Raw genomic sequence first — 22,006 nt, forward strand, 5'->3', positions numbered from 1 at the left:
GAGATTTAAGTTAGGTTACTGTAGAGTGGTCAGAAAGGGTTTCCTTGAGATGATAATGCCTGCAATGATGCTAAAATGAGTCAGGCAAGCTAGTTCAAGGTAGAGAGAGAGTGTATCATTTTGGGTGGAAATGATAAAAAAAAGTTGATTTTTTTGACTATAAAAGTTAAATTACTAAATGGAGGAAGGCAACTTTTGGGCCCTACAGTCCTCATCCAGAGCTTTTCCGTTTCTTTGGGAGAACGAGGCCGACAAAATAGAGGTGGAGAGCCAGCCCTGATTGCTTAGTGGTGAAAGTTCAGTGGTCACCGCTTCGGTGGCCCAGGTTGGTTTCCTGGTCATGGAACCACACCATCTCTTTGTGAATTGCCATGCTGTGGTGGTAGCTCACATAGAAGAACTAGAATGATTTACAACTAGGATATGCAACTATGTACTAGGGTTTTGGGGACAATCATAAAAGAGGAAGATTGGCAACAGATGTTAGTTAGCTCATGACAAATATTTCCCTTCAAAAAAAAATAGATGTGGAGAATGTCGGTGCAAGGCATATACTCACCTATCTCATTGGAAATCTCATTCTCTGGGCAGGGAATGCAATCAAAACAACAGGAAGCCTTGCTCTCCTGAGTGCTCTTCCTGAATCTCGGACTACAACTCTCACTGCATACAGAGTGTGGAGTCTGGAGAAAATCAGATAACACTTGGTAACTGCTGTGATTTTTACCTAATTTTCCAGTAACTAGAGTGTTTTAGAGTATTGGGTCTTAACAAACTTAATCTTGAAATATCTAAATCCAATTCATTGGTTGGATGCCATGCTTATTGTATGATATAAAACACTGGTACACCTCAGACATATTGTGGGTTTGTTTCCAGAGGACCGCAACAAATCAAATATTGCAGTAAAGTGAGTCACACCAATTTTTTGATTTCCTAGTGTATTAAAAAGTTATGTTTGCTCTGTACTGTAGTGTAATAAGTGTGCAATAACATTATCTCTAAAAAACATGTACATAACTTAATTTTTTTATGCCTAAAAATTACTAACCACCTTCTGAACCTTCAGCAACTTGCAGCCTTTTGCTAATGAAGGTCTTGCTTCCATCTTGGATTATTTGTAAAAGAAAAAATTACTTCAGTTGGAAGTGAATTGTTAAATTCCCATATGTGACCCTTTATGAAGCTCTGAGGGGGCACAAAACCCCAAGAAGATTTTGGTTATTCATGTGTGGTGTAAGTAATTATGATTTGGTTCAACCCACCTCAGTAATTCCCGTGTCCCACTCAATCACCTCGTCAGATAAAGACAATACTTGACCATGTGGAGCATGTGGGGAATATTCTCCTACTTTCACCTTAAGTCCAAGCCCGTCTGGAAAATTCCCAAAGTTGAGAATGGTTTACTCTGAATCTGATTTTCCTTCATCAGCCAAATTCATTGAATCACCAGCAGGATTGTTAAATTCTATGTTCCTCAGAAAGGGGTGCAGCTAAAAGAGACACATCATCCTGTGGTGAAGTGGGCCCGGGTTTTAAAGAGAAAAACCCTGAATTGGGGACAGCCTTTCATTGTCTGTAATCCTTGTTTCATAATGTAGCTTTATTACAAGTATTCAATGAAGTAAAGCAAATTAAATCATATGGAGAATTAAAATATCATAACGTTTCTAAAGTATCTCTTAGTTTCAAGAAAAAATGCCTAAAGACAAGAATATCAAGACGATCAGTGGTGATAGGATTCAGACAAATCTCGAGTACAAGGTCCAATCTAGCCACCCTCATGCATTCTCTGAATTTTCCCAGACCATCAATCTGCAAAATGATGTTAGCAATACCTAAATTTGTTGCAGAATTAAATGAGATCATTTATGTAAAGTATTCACTATTAAGTTCAGCACAAGATAGGCACATAAAGGGCAGGTTCTCTTCTTCTTGGCATTGAAGAGCTTCATTGGAGAAGACAGGATATTCCCTATTGAAACGTTAGGCTGGCAGAATGTTGGGATCCTTTGTGACACAAAGCATTGATATTGACTCATAGCTCACTTCCTCGTTGCAACTAGAACGTTCTTGTAGATGACTTACTACCCAGGACTTGATTTACCTCCTAGAGAGTGAAACAAGTACAGAAACTCTTGTGCTTTTCTTGGAGAAAGAATCCTAACTGCTTGGTTTCAGCACCTGTGGAACCCCATAAGAAAGTCACTTTTACGAGTGTACATGCTGTTAAGTGGAAGAGACTTCACCTGCCAGGGACAAAACCCCAGACATTCCCCACATCCCATTGGCTGCCTTTCTGCATGTTGAAGAAGCAGCTTGTGAAGGCTCCAGGCCACAGCATACACAGCATTTTACACACTGTAACTCCATTCAGTCATGCTTGTGTCAAAAATCTGCCAAGACAACCATCCCAAGGAGGCATTGGGTGGACAAATCTCCAGTGTTTTACAGTCAGACTCAGAAATCGTGCAAGGAATAAAGGGGACCCACAACATTGTGAGGTAAATGTCTTCTGGATATTTGGAAGGGTTAACTGTCTGGATAAATTTTTCAAAGCCAGGGACCTCACTATGGTGGTGTCAAAAAATGAGAGTGCCGTGGACTGAGTCAAGGATGAAATCTCTCTCACTGTGGATAAAATCCCACTGTGATGTCATGACCCAGACTTTCCATATCACTAAATACTCCCGAGTAGAAAAGCTCAAGCTTATGAAAGACTTGGCGTCACCATAAATGATAACCACATTCCTTTCTGTTTCCTATACTTGCAAATTATATGGCCATGACCTTGAGTAATATGACTTTTCAGTGACAGGGATCATTTCCACAAAGACTGCACAGATTCAATTCCTGTAAATCTCTCCTCTCAAGTCTGAGAGAAACTCAACACCTTTCTTGTCTTCTGAGATGACCAGCCCCACCCAGATCCAACTGAAATGAAGTAGCAAAGAGACCATGCCAATGGCAAGAGATGTGTCCCTGAGGGTCATCTAATAGAGAAATGGAAACTGCTCATCATCATTCAGGGTAAGATCAAAAGGACCATAGGTAAGCTAAAAGGAAAAGACAATTGGAAGCAATATGAGGACAATGATTGGCAAAAATCACACTCTCAGTCCTGAAGGCTGTTCAGCAACACCTGGAGTGGTAGAAGGGGACAATTGCTCATTTAATTTTCTAATCATTTTCCACTCCCTGAAAGCCTTCTAGAAAATAAGATCAGTCAGCGTTCCAGAAAACTGCTTTGTCTCCTTCCTCCTCAACCTTCTCTCTACTCCAAAGAAAGGAAATGTCATACTCCATCAAGGTCCTGTACACCTACCCTTTGAGATCATATCCTTTGAGAGATGCACAAACCCAGTCTCCTCCTCTCTTCCTTTTTAGGCACCTGAGAATGGCACCAAAGTCTACATGGTTTCATCTCTCCCCATCCCACCCAGTCTTACCTGTAGAAATTTGTACAGTTCCAGCAGTGTTCCAATCTGGGCAGAAATTGCCCAGGTGGTTCCTGTAAGGACCACTAGAGACTTTCTCTCTCTCCTGCAGTCGTAATTAGGGATGTCCTTGCCCAACTCTGAGAGCCAAATCAGGGACCTCTCCAATGTCCTCTGTTCACTGGGCAGGGCATTATAGAGATCAAATTCCAGAGACATGTCGGGCAAAATATGAGGGTTCCTGTTGATTTCCTCAATGGCAAAAACCAAGGCCAGAACATACTGGTAGTTCTTGTACTGAAACCTGCATAGAGGGATAGGGATCCTTAGGGAAAATACTCAAAATGATTTCCTTCAAATGCAATACAATGACTTTATTAAAATGAATTTGCTATTGACTCGAATGTCTGTGGCAACAGATGGCTCTCCTGAATCCTTAGAGTTTATAACTAAAGAAAATCACATGACTCCAGCTGTGGAACGTCCTTACTGAATTCCACACTCATGTATGAATCTGGTTAAATACACAGAAGAAAGTACAATGAATGGAAAAACAGATCACATTCAGAGTAGACTTGTAAATGGCTCTTTGGTTCAGGAGCCAAAATGCTTGTTTATAAGAAAACACCATTAAATCCTTCCTAGAAGAGCAACAATATTAGCATGAGATTAGACAGACATAGCCCTGGGGAGGAAGAATAATTGCAACTGAAAGATACATGACAAGCCTAGACGCATGACATGTGCAGGTTGAGAATGGTGCAACAGAAGGCTGTCAATCAAATTGCCTAAGCCTCTGCCCCCTCAAACCTGTGCGTCTGCCACCATCAAAACCAGGAAACTAAGGTGAACTTCAGAGATCCAATGAAGGAGGAATCATCAACAGGCAGGAACAATTGAAAGAATCAAGAAGGACTGAAAGGACTAGAAACACTTAGGAATCTAAGAGAGAGAGCATTGTAAAGTTTAAAAAGCTTCTCATCCATTTCTTATTTTAAAAATATAAAATTAAAATTAATCTTTAACGGTACCTATTCCTGATAGCCCATGTTGTCTTCATCTTTTCTACAGACTTTCTACACACAAATAACACCTAAGCCAAAGAAAATTCTCTGCATTTCTATTGCCTGGAATCTGTAATAGCATCAAGAATAAAATAGAGCAGTCACTTGTATTTATTTCAAGTGTTCTATTATTTGAGGATTGATTAGTACCCTAGTTCATGCTCACTGCTTGTTAATGCTCCCCGTGTCCTTGTGAAGAATAGGTGTTCTTCACTTGTTGGGTATAGTGTTCGATGTTTATCCACTAAATCAAACTTGCTAATTTGTTTTTCAAATATTCTATTATTAGATATATGTTATGGTTTGCCTCAAAGGAAAGTTTAAATTCTTCACTATGATGATATATTATTTCTACTTCTCCTCTTGCTCTGCCTCCTTCTCCTATACTACCTCCTCCTCCACCTTCTTTTTCTTCTTGTCTTCTCCTCCTTCTCCTTCTCCTCCTCTTCCTTCTCCTCCTTCCTTTCCTAGTTGAGGCTATATTATCTTCACATGACATCGTGTGTAGTATAACAGCAACTATGTCTTCATGATCAGTTGAACTTATATAGCCTTGGGAATTAACAACTTAATTCCTAATTATGCTTTTTTCCTCATCTGTTTTTTCTCATATTATTATAGCTACCCTGGGTTGATTTTTGATTGGTATTTTCCTAGCATATCTTTATATCTTCTATTATATTTTGATTTTCTAGTTTTTCATGTTTTTTAGTTTTCACGTCTTCTAAACAAGATACAGCAAAATTTGTCATTGTCCCATCAAATTTAACTATCTGTATTTAACTGGAGAATTTATTCCATTTACATTTGTTGTGATTATTTATATCCTTCTTTTGTTCCCACTATCTATATGTTTTCCTTCTATTTTTTCCACAAGTTTTATTATGTTATTTCCCATTAAAATTTATTGATTTATACTTGTTTTCCATATTCTCTTGTATCTCCTCTATTTGGGTGAGAGTTATATTCTCTACTTCTATTTTACCACCAGCCCATATTGCCTGAAGTGGATATAGTTTCTTATCTCCTGAGAAATTTATAGACCCTTTAACTTTCAGTTTTACCCTCAAGAATCACTTGTTTTTGTTGTACAGTATTTTATTTCTCTTTTTTCTTTACTCTCTCTCATATCTCCATATCTACCTTATCTTTCATGTTTTCTAGTTCCTTGTCTTTCTATGCTGCATTCTGTTTCCTTCAGAATTCAAATTTAGTTTTCTATTCTCTCTTCTGTTGTAGAACTCATCTATGGAGTTTTAAAACTCAACATTTATTTATTTCTCATCTCTTAAAGTTCTATAAGACCCTTTGACAAATATGTCAGATCATTTCTAGAGTCTCCTGTTTGATTTTGTTATTCCATTTTTCATCGTTCCATTTTTTTATACACAGTCATTTTATATCTTGAAGTTGGTAAATCTAATATTCGAGGTTTCAGTGTTTAAATCTATTGTTTTATTTTTAATTTGCTCATGATTTGATGACTCTTAGCGACAATGGCATGTATTGCTTATTTGTTTGATGAACTTTGATCATGAGCTCATTTATGTCTGATTTTAATGTGTACAGAATGTAAGGCTTTAGTTTAGATTCTTTCCTCCAGGGAAGAATGTCACTGGTTTCTGCTCACATTCATGTGAGTTGACACCAAGCTAAGTGACTTTTTTGTTTGACTCACAACTAATCTGTGACTCCCAGATTCATTCCCTCAAATCACTGGTGACTGAAAGACAAATTCTTTAATTAGAGGATCGTACTGGCCTTAGACAACTGGGTGAATCCAAATTTGTCTAGTGCTTTCAATTTCCTTCTTCTTTCCTTTGAGATTTGGCTTACTTCATGTGCACTCTAGAATGCAATAAAATTATATTTTATGGAAGATATTGTTATGTAGATGGAAACCCCGTAGAGGTATCTAGTCCTCCATACTCTTAGTATTTCATTCTTTTGGATACTCCTTTGGATTTTTTTCTTTTAATACAAATTCTTTCTTTAAGTTGAAAGGAAAATAAATTTTAAAATCAAACGTGTGAGCTTGGGAGCATAGAAATAACTTACACGCTATTCAACAAAATAAGTTTATGATATAGAAAATTTTATAGACCAGTAATGTATGTATGGATTAGGTACATTTAATTGAAACTGAGAACCTCTATTTAGAACATATTTAATCAATTTTTAGGAGAAGAATCATTGAGATGCACACTCCAGGAACATTCTGTTTCTGTGAGGTGCACACACACTACACATATACCTGATGGTCATGTGACAAGCCATGGTATGGCAAACTTTAGTTCAACTTAGTTCAGATGTTATACGATCAATTAAACTTGAAGAAGGGAGAGTGTCCAGAATGTCCAGAAGCCCCGTGTGTTCCCAAAGTTAGAGCATTAAATACTGAGAACAAGGAAGATTGGGGCAGGTGTTGTAGAAACAAGTTGCAATGTCTAAAGAGCAGAGACAGCATCCACATTAAACTTTTTGCAGATTGTGTGAGATTTCTGAAAATAAAGCACTCCTTTCTGAGGAAAAATGAAGAACGTTTGTGTGTCAGTTGGGGCCTCCAAATGCTGAGGTGGAGTTAGGAGTACAAGAAGATTATTGTGGCATAACACCTGTGAAGAATCAAAGGATTGGGTAGGGACAGCCCTCACACTGAGGCACGGATTTTACTGCCTCTGAAATAAAAAAAAAATAAGAAATGTTTGACACAGGAGCTTCCAATCACAATGTGGATATGCTAGTCCTCCAACACCACTCGAGACCTACTGAATCAGAATATCTTGGGTGGGGTCCAGCAAACCTTCTGTGTTTTAACAAGCCTTCCAGATAATTCAGATCCATAATCAAGTTTGAGGATGACGAGTTTCAAAAAATAACACCATACCCAAGAAGTAAACACTGAAAAAGTAAAACAATTGCCTAAGTACTTTGTGTTAATGTGATTTTTTTTAAATGCAAAATACAAACTACTTTAAAGAATGTGCATAAAATTTAAAACCATCTTGAACCAAGAGCTTAATCTATACCTAGAGACAATGAATTTGAGGAAAAAGAAAAGAAGTAAAATACTAATTAATTTTTCATCCAACATTGAGGTGGCAGTGAGGCAAGACTTCAGATTCTGGGTTCTTCTTATTTCTCAAATTAAAAATATTGTAAAATAAGGGCCAGCCTGGTGACGTAGTGCTTAAGTTTGCACACGCTGCTGGTGGCCTAGGGTTCGTGGGTTCAGATCCCGGGTGCGGACTTATGTACTGCTCATCAAGCCATGCTGTGGCGATGTCCCATGTAAAGTAGAGGAAGATGGGCATGGATGTTAGCCCAGGGCCAATTTTCCTCAGCAAAAAAAAAAAAATATTTCTAAAATAGAATGTGAAAAAGATGTATATATCCAACATGGTGGAGAAAAGTTTAATAAGGAAAATTACTTTAAATGGAGCAAAACTAGGAAAAAAGAAAAAAAGCAAAGTACGATTTTAAAAGTAGAACCACAGAGATAATGCTACATACATCCGTTATAGAATACTGAAGTTACTTTAATCATTTTTTCAATATTGAATGTTACTCAACACTCCACGAAGACACAGGAAAATAACACTGACACAGATGCTGCAAGAAAGGGGATTGTCAGTGATATTCCATACATGTGCTCACAAATTAAAGGAACAACTAATATGAAACATTTATATATGAATGTGTATATTGGTACACATATCTGAAGGCAAAATATTTAGGGAATAAAAGGTGGGTAGCAGTCAAAAAGCATATGTTCAATCATGTATTTTAAAAAAAGGATTTTAAAAATATGAAGTAAAGTGAACCTAACTACAACCATAGAAAGAGTATTCAACTAACTTCTAAGTCTTCGTCCAAAAACAGTCAATATAGGAATCGTACATATTTTTAAACTTGATCTATCATTAAATATTTTTGGAGACACACATATACAGACACACATGTGCCCGCATATAAATCTCAAAGTTCCTACTCCAAAGCAAAGAAAGCATATTATTATAATATTAGGTCCTATCCTCATCCAGCAAGCAATTTCTACATAGTAATCAATTCCTGAAGCCACCAGAAGAGAGATACATGGCCGACCACAGAAATTTTGACTCAGTAGCTCATCAGAGGAACAGGCAGATTTGAAGTCCAGTTCCTTAAACAACTTGCACGCAAAAATGTTCATTAACTGCCAACATATCTTAAACAAATCAGACAATTTATAAGCCACTAATCACTCTCATGAATAACTCTTTGGTGAAACAGGAAATCAAACCAATGATTAGAAAGGAGTAGCAAGGAGCCCTGGAGAGAGAGGAGAGAGAAAGGAAGAAGAGAAGAAAACTGTCTGTTCTGAGAGAAAATATCTGAGCATTAAATATCTTGAATAGTAAATAAAAATGAAAGTGAATTAAACTCTCAACTCAAAACAAGGAGAATGGAGAAAGAAAACATAAAAAAATAATTTGGAAAAAGAGACTGAAGCAGAATTAAGATTATAAAATAAATATAAAATAAGTCCAGAGGAAAAGTCATCAGTCACTCTGATTCTTTGGGAAGCTCAATAAAATAGGCATCATTCAGACAAGTCTGATAAAGAAAAATTATTTGGGGAAAACAAACATCAACAACATTAGGTGATAAAGTGGCACCAGGAGCGAAGTCGGAGAAAATGTTGTGCATCTGCACATGGAGATGCCTTTTGGGATCTCAGTGATAAAGCTGCTTTTTAAATGAAACTGGAATTACTCAAACTGGCTCAAATAGAAAATAGAAAGTTATACAAATGTTCTTTATGTGTTCCAGATAGTTTTTAAGAAAGAAAACTACAAATATACGGTGGGTTGGATGTATTTACAGATGAATTGTTTCTAAAACTTAAGAATAGATATTTACTCTACCAGGAAACTCTTCCAGAATATAGAAAAAGAAGGTATATCTCTATTAATTATGAAGTTAACATGAGCCTGTTACCAGCATCAAAAAGAAGATGTGAGCAAGGAATCATCTTAAACAAACTTTAGAAATTAGATAAACTTTTAATATCCTCACATTTAATGTCCTCACCTTTCTGCCAGGAAAAAAACACAATATGCTCATGAAGTATATAAAGCATTTGATAAAATTCAGGATCCACTTCTCTAAAACACATTGTTTTTGTAGGACACTTCCTTAACATGCTTTTGTAAAAATAACTAACACCAAAACAAAAGCCCTCTCGAGTCCTTGCTTAAAACAAAGACACTAAATCACAACTACAGACGGGTGAGGGGCAGGCACACAGGATCACCCCCACCCAGGGGCTCCTCTGTACAGGCTGGGATTCTCCCCCAACAGATCTGAAGGTAGAGCACTATACAGCGGCAGATGAGGCAGAAGGAAGGGCAGAGACGGTGGAGTATGTTGGTGGAGAGTGCTGTCTCATAAGCTCCCAACCCTAAAAATTGGACATTAAAGGAAGAAAACTGGAAAATATAAAAACACTGTTCTTCTCTTTGAAGTAAGCAACAAAGTCAGTGGGACGAGACAGAGATAATAATGGACAGTTCTGGGAAGGTGGGGATGCCGGGGAAAGACAGGACAGGTGATGCAGAGCGCCTTGGTGTATCCATCCACAGATCCTATAGGCATCATTTGTCATAATAATCAAGCAGAATATAAATAAAGAGGCACTTACCACTGCAAAGTGACATCCTTGCTAGGCTTCTTGATCCCTCTGTGTAAGAAATAAGTATAAAGGAGGTAAAACCCACCGATAACCACATCTCCATCCTTGTATGCACTGGGTTACATTCTCAAAAAGCTGTCAGGATAAGCAAAATGATACACAAAGAGAGGAAACTGCAGCAACAGGAAGAAGAAAATCAAAAGGAGCATCTTAGAAGCCTCTGCAAAGCCTTGTGTCTGCGTGAGGTGTGAGACAGCAGAAGCAGATGTGGAACATGCAGCCTAAGGAGATATCTACACATGTCACGTATAGCAACACACACACACACGCACACACACGTGTATATGTGGTTTTCGTGGACTGAAAAAGCAATTCTAATGCCCTCTGACTCCTTTCAACAGTCTCTTCCTCTCCCCTGGTGAGATCCAGACCCCACTCTGCCGCGGGTCTCTGCATCTGAGGTCCCGTGTCCAGTTGAAAAACACCAGTTGGAAAACATGTTTGAGGAACATCCTCTCCAGCCTTAGGCACTATGATTTCATCCACGTCCGTGGATAGTACTGCTCCAGGGACCACCTCCTCTTGGGCAGATGGGATCCCAAACCTTTGTCAACAAGCTATCCACATGAATGCCATTCGTGATATTGCAAAATAACTGCATCAGAGGATGTGATATCAAATGTAAGGTGAAAGGTTCAGAAAGTATCCATGTCAGTCAGGGCTCAGCCAAGAACGTTCCAGCATCTCTCCTTCCAAAGTCAAAGATAGGCAGGTGCAGCTTCATACACCCAGGGCCCAGGACAGCCAGAAGACATTCCATGTGGGACCCATGCAGGGCTGCACACCAATCGTGAGTGCAGAAACACCACAAGCACATGAGTCCCTGCCTGGGGAAGCAATAGTCAGGCTGAATTCAGAAAATTCCAAATCCATAGCTCAAGATGAATGCAAAAATAAAGCTACATTTTTGATTCTTAAAAATCTTCCTCCTTTCATCTTCCTCACTTCTTTTAACCTTGTTAATCCCAAAGATCATTATGGTGTGATCATCCACTTCTACACCTTCGGCATTAGTTGCCTCCACTATTTATGCTCTTATGAGAATATGGGACTATGTGGGAAATTCCTTTATTTTTTCATCCTAAATTGGAGGATACAAGCTGGAACACACCTATGTTCCCATCACCCCAAACATCAATGACAAGGGCCACATCTATACATCTATCTGGCCCTGGAGCACAGGGCACTTTTATGGCAGGAAAATGATTATTCTGTATGATACTGTAATGGTGGGCACAAGATACATTTCCCAAAACCCACAGAATGTACAAGACAAAGAGTGAACCCTAACGTAAACTATAGTTCTTAGTTAACAATAATGTATTGATGGTGCTCAGGGCAAGCTACCACAGGAGGCACCACTCTGGTATGCAGATTGTTTTGAGCTGAAGACAATAAGGACTCAGAGAACTCAGGAATAATATTTGAGTTTCCCCTCCCAAACTGCCTAAAGTATTTAAAACGAAAGATCTGTTTCAGGAAGGAGTTATTATCATGATGGCTGTAAAGATAATGTAGGATAGAGGTTACAATAGGAGAGGCACCAAGCCTCTTTTATCAAATACTCTGTCTCTCCCTGACCACATTATCTATAGATGACCCTGAAAAGAATTGTCTTCCTGGCCTCTGAAGTCCCAGACCACTACTCACCCCCAACACGTTCCTCGCCTTTAGCTGCAATACTTAAGTGGGCAGCTTAGACAGAGGGACGAGTTGCTCGTTTCTGAGTTTGTCCCATATATACATGTTAGTAAACTTGGTATTATTTTCTCCTGCTAACCTGTCTTGTTAATTATTTGGCCAGCCATAAGAACCTTAAGGAAAAGGGCAGAGGGTGATTCTTCCTCTTCCCCCGACAGTATCAATCTCGGTTCCTGAATTATAGCTGATATACCACGCTAATGCAAGATGTTAATAATAATGGAAACCGTGCGTGTGAGCAGGGAGGAGGAGTATATGGGGACTCTGTACTTTCATCTCAATTTTTCCGTAAATCTATAACAGCTCCATAACATAACATCTATTAATTATTTTGTTTACCAATCTGGTAGCCACTAGCCATATGTCATTATTGAGCATTTAAAATATGATTAGTCCAAATTGAGACATGTTATGAGTGTAAAATATGCATGGATTTTAAAAAAATTTGTATGACAAAGTGAATATAGAACATCTCAAATATAATGTTTATACTGATTGTATATTGAGATCATAATACTTCTTGACATACTGGGTTAAGTAAAATATATTATTAAGATAAAAATATTAAAGTTACATGACTACTGAGTTGGGAATTGCAAAATGCATCCAATACACACAGACATGAGACTCTGGCTGAGATAAGGGCTTCTAGATTTTGCAACCACCACATAAACTTATGACTTACCACACTGAAACCCACCTCCTCTGACTTGAGACAACGCTACTGTTATGGCTTGAGTTGGTCCCCCCAAAATGTAGAAACATGTACAGAAACATGTATAGTGAACAGAAATGCTACTGATTTTGATGTTGATTTTGTATCCTTTACTGATTTCATTGATTAGATCTTAGTTTTTTGGAAAAAAAGTCATGACGTCATCTGCAAATTGAGACAATTTTAATTTTACTTTTCATATTCTGATGTCTTTTATTTTCTTTTTCTTCCCTGATTGTTCTGGCTAGCACTTCCAGTACTATGTTGAATAGGAGTGGTGAGTGTGGGCCCCTGACAATCTGTAAGAACCTGTTTTAGCTCCAAGTCCAGCTACCAGTCCATCTCAGGACAGAGTTTGTCTTAGTCAACCAAACAAAAATTCACAAAGGCTAATCTCATCTCTAACCTTACCATACCAGTATTGGGCACTCAGACCCATTCAAACTACAACTTAGTGGTCCCCAGGCCTCAAAGATCCACTCCGCTCAGTCCTTACATCAAACACACAACTCCAGTTTCCTGCCAACTGCTGGCACACACACATTCTACATTAAGATAGTACCACTTGCCACACAATTCATCCTGGTGGGAGCCATGTTCCACATCCCACTTGCAAGCCTGTGTTCACCTTCTGGTGCTGATCTCGGTCCACTTCCGGTGCACGTCTTGGTTCCCTTCTGGTGCAGTCACAAGTGCTCCATTGACGGCCTGACTCTGAACCACCAGGAAGTCCAGCATCTAGTCTGCTGAAAAGATGCCAGGACAGCGGCTAACATTTTGAGATCCATGGTCTCCCTACCTATCCCCCTCGTCTGAAGTCTAGCACACTCTTACCCTTAACCTCATGATGACAAGTCAAGGGACTTTGTGGAAACCCTCCAGGTTGGGCAACAGTTGGACCTGGGACTTCTGGGTCGCTGGAATAACCCAAAGCTGATCCCTTGTTGGGTGGAGGAAGCGAGAATTTGGGCTCAGGGTTTCAATGTCTTTGAACAAGTCTAGCCTAATGCTATGTATGCCGATCGAATATATAGTGGGTTTTTTTTCTTCTTTGTATGTGTAGATGTATTAGTTCTAGATGTATCATGTTGTCGTGTCCTTCCTTGGCACAGCCACGTTAAGTTTCCATCTAGATATTTATATACAAAGACATATTGCAACTATGTAAACTCTCTTTGCATTCTTGCAGACAAAATTTCCCTATGAAATATCTATTTACAAACCATAGTTAAGTGTTTCCATACATCCATTTCCTCAGACAAAAATAATATTGGGGCCTGCCCACATGGCGTGGTGGTCAAGTCCCTGTGTTCTGATTTCGTGGCCCAGGGTTCACTGGTTCTGATCCCGGGTACAGGCCTATGCACCACCCGACATTTAATGCACCACTCCTCAAGCCATTCTTGAGGAGTGATGCATCCCACAGAGAAAAATTAGAGGAGACTTGGCTCAGAAATTAGCTCAGGGGCATTCTTCTGCCCGAAGTGATAATGTGGATAACAATGTTGATGGAGATGTAGATAACTGAAAATTCACTCTTGTCTTTGTCAAGTGCATCTGGGTAAAGGGTACCTTGGAATCATAGGACATTAAAACTCAAAAACACTTTTCAAACTCTTCATAATGAAGATGAAGAAAATCTAAAGAGGTTAAACTATTTGACCAAGATTAATTCCTGGAACTAGAGTGAGATCCTCTAATTCTCAGTAGGTACATTGTCATAAGATCTCTAGCACTAAATAACCAAGAGAGGGAAGTCTGTTGACTTCCAGGTAGAAAAGTTTCCCCTTCACGTTTTTGTTTTCTCTCTCTTAGATGATTGCTTTGCCCTGATAAATAATTTATCTGGTGTTTAGGCTACACTTCAGAAGAGGAAAATGCTCCTGGCAAACATTATTGTGATTCAGTGTGGTACCAGAGAGCCTAGTCATTTAAAAATGAGAATAGAAAGAATAAGATAAATAATATTAGAGAAGAAGAGAAAAATCTATTATTTTAGTGAGAAATAACTTACAAAATTTAGAATTTTAAATAAGTTGACTAATGTGAAAAGACACTAGATAACCATATAAAAATGTCTTTATATTAGCAAGAACTATTTTAAACTTATAAGTAATTATTCTAATCTTAGGAGAAATAAAATATTTAAAGTAATTGGATTTATGCAACATGATGCCATATGTAGTTATATAATTTATAAGTTATGAAAGATAAATGAAGAAGATTATAAAGATATACCAAAGGACATAAAAGCTCTGAAGAAATGGAGAGATATACACAATTATGAACGAAAATAATATCCATTTTTCAAACATCATTCAGATTCATTGTATTTAAAATCAACTTTTAAAATGATACAGTAATTGTTTTATAGACAATAAGATATCCTTTTGCAAAATAAAACACTGGACCATCGACTAACATTATTCACAAGTAAATCACTCCAAATGGATTATAAGGGCTAAAATTAAAAGTAGAAATGCTCAGTGCATAACAGTGGTGGATGACAATACAGGAGAATATCTATGATCATAAAATTAGTAAAGTTATACTTAATATATATTCTTAAAGATGTGTTGTGTCATTTACTAGTGTCCAATTGACCAAAGCAATTTACAAGGCCAAGTCCACACGGAGTCAAAGTGGGAGGGTTCTACCAAAACACACAGATGGATGGAGAGAACGGATGTGTGGGCATTTATGTAAGATACTACAGATAATTTTAGAGAAAAATTAATCTGAGTTAATATTCATATTTGTGTATTTGTGCATTTGAATGTCCGAGGATCATTGTACAAAGCCAAAAGATATGTAAAGCAATAAATTAATTTGAGATGTAAGGTAAATTTACTTGATATTTTTTGTGTGTGTGTGTGTGTGTGTGTGTGAGGAAGATCAACCTTGAGCTAACATCCATGCTAATCCTCCTCTTTTTGCTGAGGAAGACCGCCTCTGAGCTAGCATCTATTGCCAATCCTCCTCCATTTTTTCCCCAAAGCTCCAGTAGATAGTTGCATGTCATAGTTGCACATGCTTCTGGTTGCTGTATGTGGGACGCAGCCTCAGCATGGCCAAACAAGCAGTGCGTCGGTGCACACCTGGCATCCGAACCCGGGCCTCCAGTAGTGGAGCGCATGCACTTAACCGCTAAGCCAAGGGGCTGGCCCTTTACTTGGTACTTAAAGTCTGCTTGCAAAAATTTGTTGGTTTATTTTTCAGGTGTAGGCAAATTCTGGCGAAAAAAAATATATATTGATTATTTTCACCTGAACCAGTTATATTCTTTAACCCTCTTCAATGGTTTCTATCTGGCCTTGGGAAGTTAATGTAGCACTTGGGGGCAAAGATGCAGCATAATAGCTCCACACTGGAGAACAAGATGGACAGGCTCTCCACGGCCACCATTATCTTGCCCTTGGTGTAGTGGCAGATGGGGAGGAAAGTGACCCAGATGCTGCAGAACACCAGCATGCTGAACGTCAGGAACTTGGTTTCATTAAAGGTGTCAGGCAGGTTCCAGGCCAGGAAAGCCACAGTGAAGCTGCCCAGGGCCAAGGAGCACAGGTATTCCAGGACACAGTACAAGGCAGTGACTGAGTCCTTGTTGCACACGATGAGGATGTGACCGTGTTCAGTGTGTGCATCTGTGTCAATGAAGAAGAAGAGGTTCTCAGCCAGATCCAACAGAGACTCAGCTGGATAAAGGAGCAGATGGGAATGATGAAGTTAGGTGCCCCTGACACCAAACACTGCCACATGCTTCTCCCTGGGGCATTGAACTTGAAGGCCACAACCACAGTAATAGTTTTGGCCAAGACAGTGGAAAGAGCCACAGTAAAAACAACTCATTTGTTGAATAATGTAGGTGGTTGTGTTGGGTCAGCCGATGAAGAGTAAGGAGCAGAGGAAGCAGAGGGTGAGGGAGATGAGCAGGATGTAGCTGAGATGCCAATTCTTGGCCTTGATTACAGGAGTGTCTCGGTGCTTCACAAAGACCCCAGGGACCACTGCTGTGACAACAGAGAAACAAGGAGCTGTGCAAGCCAGAGTCTTCCCTAAAGAATCTACAAATTCCAGAAATGTCACAACTTTCAGCAGGCTGCGATTTCTCTCATTGTTTGCATACTGGTTTCCTGGACGCCCTATACATTGATCTCTAGTTGGAAAGGAAAGTCTTGGTGTTTCAGTCAGCCACTCTTTCATATTCCCAAGACAAAAAACAAAATCTCATTGACATTATAGGGCCCACAGCCCACACTTTATTTGGTTGTGAGACACAAAGTTGCAGAGACTTACATTAATAATATTCACATTAAACAGTCCCGTCCTATGTCAGAATGCTCTTAGCTTCAAGTAAGTGATAATCCACCTCCAAAAGTTCCAAGTTTGGGTCTTGTGTTAGTTGGATGCGTCCATAAACTTGTGGGTTTAGGGGCGAATATTTTAGGTGGTGGGGATTTTGCAACACACCAGTGAGGTACTGGGAAAGTGAGGCAGGGAAAGGACGGCGGAGCATCAGGGACATCAAGTGCTTTACCACTGTGTTCACCTAGAGCTCAATCGCTCTGGAGAGCACTGTGAGACAAGAAGAACACATGGGAACAAGTCATCTTAGCTGAGGATGAGGCAGCTGCAACACATACGCAGGCATGCCCATCAGCCATCATTCAAAGGCTGCACCCTGGGCTATGAATTTGTATTTGGCAAATTTTACTGTAAAGTGACAGAGAACAAATATTTTAGGCTTTGTGGGCCATAGGGTCTCTGCCACAACTACTCAACTCTGACCTCGGAGCATGAAGCAGCCATTCTTATTGTTGAAAGTGGGCATTCTTTTCTCGTCCCTATTTCTACAAATAATATTAGAACAATGCAATTACCGTAATTACAGCTTTTCTTTTTACTCACTTTTCTATATAAATCCTGTTTCTCGATATTTCTAACTCGATTTTTGTTTCATAAAAAATGTAGTAAAATTCTGAACTTTCAAAGTAAATTCCTTTGATAAAGTGGTTTGAATTGCGGTAAAGCTAAAAATTATTTAGAGAAGGATACAGACTTTTGTAATATTCAGACATTCCATTTGGGAAATTTAATGGTGCTAAATTTATTCATTTTCTTTTGCATTTCTCAAACACATTTTTAGCCAAAATTAAAACTATACTTCACATAGCATACAGTAACTACCTACTCAGTACACTTCCTCCATTATGCCTAGCTATTAGAACCCCAATTTTGAGTGAACTAAGCCAATTGTGACAGATCTAAGCTAATTTTTGCCAGAGTGTGCTCCACCTCACTTGTGGGTTATGCGCCATGGACATAAATCAATGACAATCTGATTGTATGGTCTCTTTCTTGCACTAAATTAAACGTGCATCAAATAGGATGCTGTAGCCAATTCTTCCTCTTTCTTTCCCATGTGGATGATGAGCAGTGGCAGACATTTGTAAAAATAAAATCCAACACACTAAGCATATTGCAGCAAAAGTTATATGGAGCCTGAGTCTTTGTTATCAAAATGTTGATAGAAAAAGGAAAACTTTGCATCTGTCTATTTCTGAAATTCTTGTAGCAAATAACAAATGTCATGATTTAAGGCCACTATGAGGTTCTTTATCACTTTCAGCTGAACACATTCTAATTAATGTACTTTGTGCATTACATTTTACTGTTTTTGAGAGTGAGAAATGAGATTTTAATACTGCATTATCAAACACTTTACTATTGATATGTAGGAAAAACATTACTATTGAAACATTATTTTCTCTTTTATTTACTTATTTATTTATTTATTTATTTATTTATTTATTTATTTATTTATTTATATTTTGATTGAGGAAGATTAACCCTGAAATATCATCTGTGCCAGTCTTCCCCTATTTTGTATGTGAGTTGTCGCCACAGCATGGCTGCCGAGTGGTGTAGGTCTATGTCTAGGATTTGAACCCATGAACCCAGGCCACCAAAGTGGAGCACGCTGAATTTTAATCACTACACCACAGTGCCGGCCTGTTATATTATTTTAGATCCCCCTAATTCATTAGATATTTTTGCAGTCTAATTTAAAATTTTTTTTGCATTATGTAAGTAAACACAGAAGCAGATTCCACTGGTTGCGTATTCATGAACCATCTGTCCCCTTCCTACCAGCAGCTCAGTTGTGCTTTGACATTCAACTTCTTCCATGAGGCCATGTGATTGAGGGGAGGTTGACAGCTCTAAATCAATTATAGTTGGCCCCACTGGGAGAATGTCTTTTTGAGTGTCTCTTACAAAGTCAGGGGGAATAGATGCCCACACTTTTTCATCTTTCTGTTCACTTGCTATAGTATAATACTTTAAACAGCTCAGCCTCAGAGACCATAAGGAGCCCAGCCTGTAGACAAAGCTGAGAACCAAAGAAGACAGAGCAAATTATGAGAATACCATGTGTGCTTGATTATAGTTTTGAGCTGGTGAATTCTCTAATCCTGGAGTCATTCTATCACTGGCCTTCTTTTGTTAAATTGTTTCACTATTTTTTTGTAAAAAGTGATATTTATGACAACATTCATCAAGTAAATAACAAATGGAATAAAACATATTTCCTTCTCCATCTTTATAATGCAACACTGTGCTTTACTTTTTCTGGCACAAACAATCATTGTAGTAAAGTAGTCTGGTCTTTTTTATGGGATATAATAAATATTTTTTAAAAGACCCATTTAGTTTGTTTTCTTTTTAATTTATAGCCAGATATGTTCTAACAACAAACATAATTTTTAAACATTCTCTCCCCTTCAGCCCATTTTTTAATCTGTAATATGTTATTTCATGTATTATTTTACTGGACAGAACATTTAACAATGTCAAGAGATTACTTTGGTAATAAGTATGTATGAATTGTTTGTTGTTTTGTTTGGTAAGACTGGAATATTGTACTTAAATATGATGGGTTTTTTTTTTCGTTATTTACCTATTCCATCATCATCCATGATAATTCTTTTATCATCTCATTCCAGCCATATTAGTCTAATTCCAAATGTCTAAATATGCCACATAAAATATTTTAAAAACACTTAATTGAGGTATGACTGACATACAAAAAGCTGTACATATTTAATGTATACAACTTAATGTGTTTGGAGATAATATACACCCGTGAAACCATCACTACAATCAAGTCCTTAAACTTACTCATCATCTCCAAATGTTTCCTCCTGTCCTCTTTATTTTTTTAATTTAACTTCCTTTTTTAAAATACTTTTTTTCTTTTGGGGTGGGAAGACAACATAAATCTACCCTCCTAGTAAATTTTTAAGTTGACAATACAATATTGTTAACTGTAGGCCCATGTTGGGCAGTAGGTCTCCAAAACTTATTCATCTTGCATAAACTTTGTTGTTCAAACTTCTATTGCCAAGAATTCCCTCTTCATCTTAAAGTGACATATCCCCACATATTTTTAAAAACTCAACAAAACATTGGCTTTCCCTGAAGAATTATCTGATTTATCCAAGTAAGACTATCTACACTTGTTGACTCTGCTAACCTCTAACTACCTTTACTGTGGCACGTTTCAAATTGCCCTGCTATTCTTTTTTCACATGTAACTTACTATGATTTCTTGGAAAGCAGGGCCTTTATCTTATCAAGTGTGCATGCTCAATTCATTGTTCATATCTTCTACTAGAGTAATAATAATATAATATATCCATTCATTTATTGAATCTTTAGTTCTGGTTTTTGCACACGTACTATGTGTAAGGCATAGTGCTCGTCACCTGGGTGTAAAGATATGAATAGGGGGCATGTCCTAAGACACCCACACTTACTTCCATCATAATTCCATGTGTGTTATTCTGTGATCAAGATGAGTATATGGTGCTATGGAATCTCTAAGTGTTTGCCTAACACAACATGTGGTTTAAGAGCTGTATTCCCTTGAGAAGAGCTGCTTCAGCAGAACCTAACAATGTGAGTATAAAGAAGCCAGATCAAGGTAACTCCCAACATGGAAATGATGTATTGATTACCTAAATGAATGTATTGAATGAGTGAATGAAATAGTTGAAAATAAAGAAGAAATGTGATGCTATAGGTTAATCCCAGACCCTTTACATTTTATTTGGAGACAAAGAAGGTCTGAGAGAAAGTGATTGTAATTATGTAATTTTGCCAGTTCATACCTGTCTGATTACATATTTCTCTCTCTGGGCACAATACACAGTCAAAGCAGCAGGTAGCTCTCTTCCTGAGGGATTTTCCTGAATCCTGGCTGACAGAACATCCTACACCCATAGGGGGGAGTTTGAAAGAAGAGAATTATTGATAATACTGAACAATACTATATAATTGGATGATATTTTATTATTTTATAATATTGAATAATTGATAATATTGTTTAAATTATCTCACAAACTATCCTAAAGATCACCTTTAAGATGTGACATGATTGATGCACCCAGGGAAAGCAAAATAAAATCAAGGTCAATCTGCAGAAAAGAGTTCCCAACGTGAAGATACATAATGATTTAAAACATTTTCCATCTCAATGACTAGGACACTTGTTTGTTTTAAGGAAATGGGACATTTGAACATGAATCATATTTGTTATTGCCCAATGTGATTCTGAATATGATATTCCTGGATTACTTTTTTGAACTATAAGCAGATTTTACCTTAATAATAAATAATATTTAAATTCATACAAAACATCTACATGAGAATTGTTTGATTAGTACAATATGCAATTATTGAATTTATTTAGTAATATATTTAATGTCAGGTAGATTCTACACCAAAGACACATGGACAGGCTTGAATGATATAGTATAGCATCTTGAGGGATGGCTTACAAGACTGAGTTTTAAAGGGAAATCCGATGAAGCGGAAGAATGTAGTTCCTGGAATAGCAAAAAGGAATCTTTTTTTCTGACGGTGAATATTTCTACAAGAATGTATAAAGGTGGGATGAAGAGATGGAAATATAAGGAATATTAATAAAATATTTAAATATTAAAAAAGACCTCAATGTCAATTCTTTTGATTCTAGTTAAAGAGAATAAAATCTGTTTTCTGGAAGAAAACCAAATGGCCAAAGACAATTTGTATTGTATCTACAAGTCATCAAAAGTCTAGATCGTCAGCATCTGTTATGTCTTCGAGGCACAATGCATTCAGAGCAATAAATTTGCAAGCAATGAGATTGACAATTTATCAGTTAAAATGGGAATTTAAATCAGCAATTTTTTATCAGCTCATCCTATTAAATCGGTAGCCTCACTGTCCTGCCTATAGTATATAAAGCATTTCAAAATTCAGGAATATCTCCTTAATTAAAAGTGTCCTTTCAATATCTCTAGGACAGTAA

General features: G+C 37.7%; 2 pseudogenes; both read right to left on the reverse strand.

Annotated features, from left to right (window-relative positions):
• Window positions 1–2,163: 2,163 nt before the first annotated feature.
• Window positions 2,164–13,389, reverse strand: LOC147911531 (vomeronasal type-2 receptor 116-like; annotated as a pseudogene).
• Window positions 13,390–15,945: 2,556 nt separating this feature from the next.
• Window positions 15,946–20,976, reverse strand: LOC147911532 (vomeronasal type-2 receptor 116-like; annotated as a pseudogene).
• Between the last annotated feature and the right edge of the window lie 1,030 nt (window positions 20,977–22,006).

The sequence above is a fragment of the Ceratotherium simum genome, unplaced genomic scaffold (assembly GCF_057802395.1).
Source record: "Ceratotherium simum simum isolate JZ-2026a unplaced genomic scaffold, ASM5780239v1 HiC_scaffold_43, whole genome shotgun sequence".
In the NCBI taxonomy this organism is placed as follows: Eukaryota; Metazoa; Chordata; class Mammalia; order Perissodactyla; family Rhinocerotidae; genus Ceratotherium; species Ceratotherium simum.